The following is a 9,904-nucleotide window of genomic DNA, read 5'->3' on the forward strand; positions in this document are numbered from 1 at the left end:
TATGTTGAGCTTGTTATGTTAGACTTCAGTGCATCTTTATTGATCTTAATCTGTTGCTGACAAAACTCATGTGATATGGCTTCGCAACCTCTGCCGTATTTTGGTGCTGTTTCCTGCACCTTAGGGACTGCTGCCCAATATACATTGTCATTGAACACAGATGTTTACCTACCATTTATATATCTACTGCTGTACAACATCTTTTATTATTTTCACATTTTGGATTATTTTGTCCTTGTTGACATTTACTGCATTGATTGATAGGAACTATGAAACATAAGCATTTTGCTGCACCTGCAAAAACACCTGCTAAACTGTGTATGTGACCAATACAATTGTATATGGTTTTTGGATTGACAGCTATCTAACAGAACACAGAGTTTTTTTTAAATGGAAGCCTCTTTAACATAAACCATGTAGAGTGTGGTATAACTCAAGGCAGCTGTCTTGGCCCGTTACTCTTTTCTATTTGTACTAAAGACCAACCACTAGCTTTGATTAAAGCCTATGTGTCTACAGTGCATTTGGAAAGTATTCAGACCCCTTTGCTTTTCCCACATTTTCTTACATTTCAGCTTTATTCCAAAATTGATTAAATGAATGTTATTCCTCATAAATCTACACACAATACCTCATAATGATAAAGCAAAAACTGTTTTTTTTAAAACAGATATAACTTATTTACATAAGTATTCAGACCATTTACTATGAGACACGAAATTGAGCTCAGGTGCATCCTGTTTCCATTGATCATCCTTGAGATGTTTCTACAACTTGATTGGAGTTCACCTGTGGTAAATTCAAAATTATTTGACATGATTTATTAAGGCACACACCTACAGTTGAACTCGGAAGTTTACATACACTTGGGTTGGAGTCATTATAAATTGTTTTTCAACCACTCCCCAATTTCTTGTTAACAAACTATAGTTTTGGCAAGTTGGTTAGGACATCTGCTTTGTGCATGACACAAGTAATTTTTCCAACAATTGTTTACAGACAGATTATTTCACTTATAATTCACTGTATCACAATTCCAGTGGGTCAGAAGTTTACATATAGTAAGTTGACTGTGCCTTTAAACAGCTTGGAGAATTCCAGAAAATTATATCATGGCTTTAGAAGCTTCTGATAGGCTAATTGACATAATTTGAGTCAATTGGAGGTGTACCTGTGAAAGTATTTCAAGGTGGCTCTGTGCTGGACATCATGGGAAAATCTAAAGAAATCAGCCAAGACCTCAGAAAAAGTCTGGTTCATCCTTGGGAGCAAATTCCAAAGGTACCATGTTCATCTGTACAAACAATAGCACACAAGTATAAACACCATGGGACCACACAGCCGTCATACCGCTCAGGAAGGAGACGCGTTCTGTCTCCTAGAGATGAACGTACTTTGGTGCGAAAAGTACAAATCAATCCCAGAAAAACAGCAAAGGACCTTGTGAAGATGCTGAAACAGGTACAAAAGTATCTATATCAACAGTAAGACGAGTCCTATATCGACATAACCAGAAAGGCCGCTCAGCAAGGAAGAAGCCACTGCTCCAATACTGCCATAAAAAAGCCAGACTAGGGTTTGCAACTGCACATGGGGACAAAGATCTTTTTGGAGAACTGTCCTCTGGTCTGATGAAACAAAAATAGAACTGTTTGGCCATAATGACCATCCTTATGTTTGGAGGAAAAAGGGAAGGCTTGCAAGCCGAAGAACACCATCCCAACCGTGAAGCACGGGATGGCAGAATCATGTTGTGGGGGTGCTTTGCTACAGGAGGGACTGGTGCACTTCACAAAATAGATGGCATCATGAGGTATGAAAATGATGTGGATATATTGAAGCAACATCTCAAGACATCATTCAGGAAGTTAAAGCTTGGTTACAAATGGGTCTTCCAAATGGACAATGACCCCAAGCATACTTCCAAAGTTGTGACAAAATGGCTTAAAACCTCTCTGGGATATGTGGGACGATAGCGTCCCACCTCGCCAACAGCCAGTGAAATTGCAGGGCGCCAAATTCAAAACAACAGAAATCCCATAATTAAAATTCCTCAAACATACAAGTATTTTACACCATTTTAAAGATAAACTTGTTGTAAATCCAGCCACAGTGTCCTATTTCAAAAAGGCTTTACGACGAAAGCACACCGAACGATTATGTTAGGTCAGTACCTAGTCACAGAAAAACACAGCCATTTTTCTAGCCAAAGAGAGGAATCACAAGAAGCAGAAGTAAAGATAAAATGAATCACTAACCTTTGATGATCTTCATCAGATGACACTCATAGGACTTCATGGTACACAATACATGTATGTTTTGTTCAATAAAGTTCATATTTATATCCAAAAATCTCAGTTTACATTGGCGCGTTATGTTCAGTAGTTCCAAAACATCCAGTGATTTTGCAGAGAGCCACATCACTTTACAGAAATACTCATAATAAACATTGCTAAAAGATATGCATGGAATTTTAGATCCACTTCTCCTTAATGCAACCGCTGTGTCAGATTTCAAAAAAACTTTAGGAAAAAGCAAACCATGCAATAATCTGAGTACGACGCTCAGACACAAAAACAAGCCATGCAGATACCCGCCATGTTGTGAAGTCAGAAATAGCATTATAAATATTCACTTATCTTTGATGATCTTCATCAGAATGCGCTCCCAGGAATCCCAGTTCCACAATAAATGTTTGTTTTGTTCGATAAAGTCCATCATTTATGTCCAAATACCTACTTTTTGTTCGAGCATTTAGTAAACAAATCCAAACTTTGTTTACGCGGGCAAGTCGAGGCGAAAGTTCGGACGAAAAGTAATATTACAGTTCATAGAAACATGTCAAACGAAGTATAGAATCAATCTTTAGTATGTTTTTATCATAAATCTTCAATAATGTTTCAACCGGAGCATTCCTTTGTCTGTAGAAATGCAATGGAACGCAGCTAACTCTCACGGGAGCGCGTGAGACTGAGCTCATGGCACTCTGCCAGACACCTGACTTAATCAGCTCTCATTCCCCCCTCCTTCACAGTAGAAGCCTCAAACAAGGTTCTATAGACTGTTGACATCTATTGGAAGCCTTGGGAAGCGCAATATGACCCCATAGATACTGTATATGCGATAGGCAATGACTTGAAAAACTACAAACCACAGATTTCCCACTTCCTGGTGGATTTTTTCTCAGGTTTTTGCCTGCCATATGAGTTCTGATATACTCACAGACATTATTCAAACAGTTTTGGAAACTTCAGAGTGCTTTCTATCCAAATATACTAATTATAGGCATATTCTAGCTTTTAGGCCTGAGTAGCAGGCAGTTTACTCTGGGCACCTTTTTATCAAAGCTACTCAATAATGCCCCCCAGTCCCAAAGAAGTTAAGGACAACAAAGTCAAGGTATTGGGGTGGCCATCACAAAGCCCTGACCTCATCCTATAGAAAATATGTGGGCAGAACTGAAAAAGTGTGTGAGAGCAAGGAGGCCTACAAGCCTGACTTAGTAACACCAGCTCTGTCAGGAGGAATGGGCCAAAATGTATCAAACTTATTGTGGGAAGCTTGAGGAAGGCTATCCAAAAAGTTTGACCCAAGTTAAACAATTTAAAGGCAATGCTAACAAATACTAATTGAGTGCAGGTAAACTTTTGACCCACTGGGAATGTGGTGAAAGAAATAAAAGCTGAAAAAAATCCTTCTCTCTACTATTATTCTGATATTTCACATTCTTAAAATGAAGTGGTGATCCTAACTGACCTAAGACAGGGATTTTTTACTCTGATTAAAGTCAGGAATTGTGAAAAACTGAGGTTAAATGTATTTGATTAAGGTGTGTGTAGACTTCTGACTTCAACTGTAAGGTCCCACAGAAGAAAAACCAAGCCATGAGGTCGAAGGACTTGTCTGTAGAGCTCAGAGACAGGAATGTGTCGAGGCACAGATCTGGGGAAAGGTACCAAAATATTTCTGCAGCATTGAAGGTCCCCAAGAACACAATTCTTAAATGGAAGAAGTTTGGAACCACCACTCTGTCAGAGTCTTCCTAGAGCTGGCCGCCTTGACAAACTGAGCAATCGGGGAGAAGGGCCTTGATCAGGGAGGTGACCGAGAACCTGATGGTCACTCTGACAGAGCTCCAGAGTTCCTCTGTGGAGAAGGGAGAACCTTCAAGAAGGACAACCATCTCCGCAGCACTGCACCAATCAGGCCTTTATGGTAGAGTGGCCAAACAGAAGCCACTCCTTAATAAAAGAGTTTGCCAAAAGTCACCTTGAGAAACAAGATTCTCTGTGCTGAATGCCAAGCATCATGTCTGGAGGAAACCTGACATCATCCCTTCGGTGAAGCATTGTGGTGGCAGCATCATGCTGTGTGGATGTTTTTCAGCAGCAGGGACTGGGAGACTAGTCAGGATCGAGGGAAAGATGAACGGAGCAAAGTACAGAGAGATCCTTGATGAAAACCGGTTCCAGAGCGCTCAGGACCTCAGACTGGGGTGAAGGTTCACCTTCCTACAGGACCATTACCCTAAGCACACAGCCAAGACTACGCAGGAGTGACTTCGGGACCAGTCTCTGAATGTCCGTGAGTGGCCCAGCCAGAGCTCAGACTTGAACCTGATCAAACATCTCTGGAGAGAACTGAAAATAGCTGTGCAGCGACGCTCCCCATCCAACCTGACAGAGCTTGAGAGGATCTGCAGAGAAGAATGGGAGAAACTCCCCAAATAAAGGTGTGCCAAGCTTGTAGTGTCCTACCCAAGAAGACTCAAGGCTGTAACTGCTGCCAAAGGAGCTTCAACAAAGTACTCATGTCTTCATCATCTGTTGCACACTGACTAACTTAAAGTGATTTCATTATTTACTCATTTACTTATGTAAATGTGATATTTCAGTATTTTATTTTTTATTTCTTACAAAATAATCTACCAAAAAAACAATGTTTTTTAATTTACCATTAGGGGCTATTCAAATCAAATCAAATCACATTTTATTGGTCACATACACATGGTTAGCAGATGGTAATGCGAGTGTAGTGAAATGCTTGTGCTTCTAGTTCCGACCATGCAGTAATATCTAACAAGTAATCTAACAATTTCACAACAACTACCTTATACACACAAGAGTAAAGGAATTAATGAGAATATGTACATGTAAATATATGAATGAGCAATGGCCGAACGGCATAGGCAAGATGCAGTAGATGGTATAGAGTACAGTATATACATATGAGATGAGTAATGTAGGGTATGTAAACATTATATAAAGTGGCATTGTTTAAAGTGACTGGTGATCCACTTTAAACAATGCTACTTTATATAATGTTCACAGTATGTGTAGATTGATGAGGGGGGGAAAACTATGTAATCCTTTTAAAAATTACGCTGTAATGTAACAAAATGTGATAAAAGTGAAGGGGTCTGAATACTTTCCAAATGCACTGTACATGTCAGCTACCTCAGCAACATAGAGTTGCAGTCCGTTTTAGAATGGGTGGCTAGTAATAAACTAGTCCTAAATATTTACAAATTGAAAAGCATTATATTTTTGAAAAAAAACATTTTCTAAACATGAAACCTCATCTAAATCTACTGATGAATAATGCAGCAATTGAGCAAGTTGAGGAGAGTGAACTGCTTGTTGTAACCCTGGATTGTAAACTGACATGGTCAAAACATATTGATTCAACTGTTGCTAAAATGGGGAGAAGTCTGTTCATGATAAAGCGCTGCTCTTTCGTGACTTCACAATCGACCAAACAAATCCTACATGCCCTAGTTGTATCACACTTATACTATTAGTGCTGCAAAGAAGGACACAGGCAAATTACAGAGCAGCACATGTGTGGCCCTTAAATGTACATGGAGCGCATCAACAACATGCACGTCAGTCTCCCATGGCTCAAAGTAGCGGAGAGATTAACTGCATCACTACTTGTCTTTGTGAGAGAAAAATAACAAACTGTCTGTTCAATCAGTTAACACACAGCTCAGACACCTATACATACCCCACAAGACATGCCACCAGGGGTCTCTTCCCGGTCCTCGGGCCAAGTCCAGAACAGAGGCTAGGAAACACAGAGTACTATATACAGTAGAGCCATGACTACATGGAACTCTCTCCCTCTTCAGCTAACTCAAGCTAGCAATACAATCTGATTTAAAAAAGATAAATCAACACCTCAAGGCCCATAGGTTCGGTTTGCTCCTAGCAGAACTAGGCTAGGAGAAGTGATCTGTGCACTTATACTCCCTAAAGACCTCTACTTGAAAAACTAGAAAAAAGCGGCAATATAGCTGTTTGTCCATTTAGAGCCACTTTAGCAACAACATAGCCAGAAACACTTTCTCAGAATAGTCAGAATTATTCTAAGATAAATCAAGAAATGTAATTCATTTTGAAGTTTTTGTAGAGGTCTTAGTCGGGCTATTTTTACATCTAAGGAAGTAAATGTGCATGAAAACTATTCGTCTCTCATTGAATGACAACAAAACACTCATGTTCCCAGTCATACTAGGAGTAGTACTGTTGTAGTACAGTAGTACTGTAGACCAATTATCGACGAAGGGGAGTAGACTTGCAGCTACCGAACTTGCCTCAAGGAAAAAATGTGTGTTCGAACAGCCGGAAAAAAACCTCTGCCGAACACCAAAACAAAAACATCAAACAATTTTGTCAGAATATATGTGCAAACTGTTTCGTCTGGGAAGCATAAGGTAAGCTTAACACACACACACACATATTATTGTTAGTAATGTAATATTGTAAAATTGTGATGTAGTGGTGGAGAAATATGGATTTGTATGATGTGATGTTCTATTTCTGTGTGGACCCCAGGAAGAGTAAGTGCTGCCTTGGCAACAGCTAATGGGGATCCTAATAAAATACTAAAAATACTAAGCTGACACTGGAGGATGAAGATGTCCCTGTCACTGCTAAGGAAGGCCTGCTTCCACGTGGGAACCACATCCACAGACAGAATAATCTCTCTCTCTCTCCTCTTTCTCTGCCTCTCTCGCTCTGCATCTCTCTCTCTGTCTCTTTCCCTCTCGCTCTCTCTCTCTCTCGTTATCTCTCTCCCTTCATTTTTCCTCTCTCTCTCTCTCTCTGAATAATGCAACGCCACACAGGCAACCTGAAAATAAAGACTGACTTTAAATATTAAAACACATTCAGAAAAATCTCCAAAAACTCCAAAGCTTTCAAGCTTTCTGAAGATGTGGCCAATGACCAACGACATCACTCGCAGAGAGGGAAGGTTTAAAGTTTCCCTACATTATTTCCTAATTAACAAATCATGCTTAAATCACACAAATTACAATGTTACAATTACAACAATGTGTATGTTGTGGGTCAACTTTATTTGGTTGGAGGTGTGAAATGAAAATGACTGTCAGAAAGGCTGTCCTCCTAATTGAGTTGCCTCGTTTCCTTCTCATACCCAGCAGACTTCTGACAGGAGCTGTCTGCTACTCTGACAGCAGATAAAGATGAGAGACAGTCCATATTCACATGACACATCACAACAGCTCATTGGAGATGCCAGTCGGCACTCCCACCACACAGAGGCACATTATCCCTGCCGTGCACTCGAACACATGCGTGCACAAACGCATACACACACACCTGCTCCAATTGATTTCTTACCTGTTCCTCACCATCCCAGGGAACACTTGCTCCCTCCCCTCTATGCATACATTTACCTTTGTTTTCCTTCTTCTTAAACAAGGTAACCTGCCTAAATGACTATCACCCCGTAACGCTCATGGCTCACATCAACACCATCAACCACTCCAATTTGCATAGCACCCCAACAGATCCACAGATTACAGTATTTTTATTGCACTCCACACTGCCCTCTCCCACCCGGACACGAGGAACACCTATGTGAGAACGTTGTTCATGGACTACTACTACTACTCAGTATTCAACACCATAGTGCCCTGGGATGATGGTGTTGATGTACTGTAAGCCATGCCTAGCCTTTTGAAGCATTTCATGGTTACAAATGGGAGTGCTACGGGGCGATAGTAATTTAAATAGGTTACCTTGGTGTTCTTTGGCACAGGTACTATGGTGGTCTGCTGGAAACATGTAGGTGTTACAGACTGGGTCAGGGAGAGGTTGAAAATGACAGTAAAAACACTTGCCGGCTTGTCAGCGAATGCTCTGAGTACACGTCTTGGTAATCCGTAAATGTTCACAGCCTTGTGAAGGTCTTACTCACATTGGCTATGGAGAGTGTGATCACACAGTCATCTGGAACAGCTGGTGCTCTAATGCATGGTTCAGTGCTGCTTACCTTGAAGCAAGCATAGAAGGCATTTAGCTTGATTCACTTGGCAGCTCTCGGCTGTGTTTCTCTTTGTAACCAGTGGTAGTTTGCAAGTCCTGCCACATCTGATGAGCGTCAGAGCCGGCGTAGTAGAATTTAATCTTAGTCTTGTATTGATTATTTTCCTGTATAAAGGCTCGTCGGAGGTCGTAGCGGTATTTATTATAAGCCTCTGCATTAGTGTCTCACACCTTGAAAGCAGCAGCTCTAGATTTGAGTTCAGTGCGAATGTCACCTGTAAACCATGGCTTCTGGTTGGGATATGTATTTGTGAGGATGACATCGTGGATGTACTTACTGTATTAATGAAACCGGTGACTGATGTGGTAAACTCACTGGTACTCCCTGTTTGAGTTTTTTGTTTATGAGCAGGACTCATGAGGCTAGAGTTATGGTCAGATTTGCCAGATAGAGGGTAAAGTGATCGAGAGAGTGTCTCCTTTAGTTGCACAAGTGACATGCTTCTAGAAATAAGGTAAAACGGATTTAAGTCTGCCTGCATTAAAGTCCCCGGCCACTAGGAGCGTCGCTTCTGGATTAGCATTTTCTTGTTTGCTTATGACCTTATACAGCTGGTTGAGTGCAGTCTTAATGCCAGCACTGGTTTGTGGTCGTAAATAGACAGCTATGAAAAATATAGATGAAAACTCTCTTGGTAAATAGTTTGATCTACAGCTTATTATGAGGTAGTCTAACTCAGAACCTCGAGACTTCTTTAAAATGAGAGATTAGGCATCAGATGTTGTTAAAAACATATGCCTGTCATGCTTAGAGAAGATCTCATGTCAAGTGTTGTGGTCCACATGCATTGATCACATTTTTACTAATACAGTCAAAGTTTGTTCTAAAGCTGTATCCGTACCCATTGGATGCAGTGATCCCTGTGGCTATATACAGGAAAGCCAAGGTTCCAAAAGCTGGGCCTAATACAGTGTATAAGAGATTTAGTTGTGACTGTTATGTGGATAATGTAAAAAATATTTGTTGTTCTGATGTGATTAATAAGGAGCATCCAGACGCTGCACTTGATGAATTTATGAAATTGCCTCTTCCAATTATTGATAAACATGCACCTGTTAAGAGACTGACTGTTAGAACTGTTAAGGCTCCCTGGATTGATGAGGAATTGAAAAAATGGTATGTTTGAAAGAAATGGGGCAAATGGTGTGACTAATTAGTCTGGCTGTACATCTGATTGGCTGACTTACTGCAAATTGAGAAATGATGTGACTAAACTCAACAAAAAGAAGAATACTGTATTATATAACTGTATAATGAAGCCAAGATCAATTATTTAAAGTGTGGTTGAAAATAATAAATGATAAATGATAATAAATAATAAATAATTACGACCTAAAAGGCAAATTCAACACCATTTTTGAAGTGGGCAAACTTAGGCAAGAAATGCCAACAACAAACAGAGAGCCATCATATTCATGCATAAAAAAACAAATAATGAAAGAAAATCAATGTAAGTTTGAATTTTGTAAAGTTAGTGTGGGAGAGGTGGAAAAATGATCGATCAATAATGAGAAATCTCCTGGCATCGACAACTTATGCAGATGGAAAG

The sequence above is a fragment of the Oncorhynchus clarkii genome, chromosome 6 (assembly GCF_045791955.1).
Source record: "Oncorhynchus clarkii lewisi isolate Uvic-CL-2024 chromosome 6, UVic_Ocla_1.0, whole genome shotgun sequence".
NCBI classification, from domain to species: domain Eukaryota; kingdom Metazoa; phylum Chordata; class Actinopteri; order Salmoniformes; family Salmonidae; genus Oncorhynchus; species Oncorhynchus clarkii.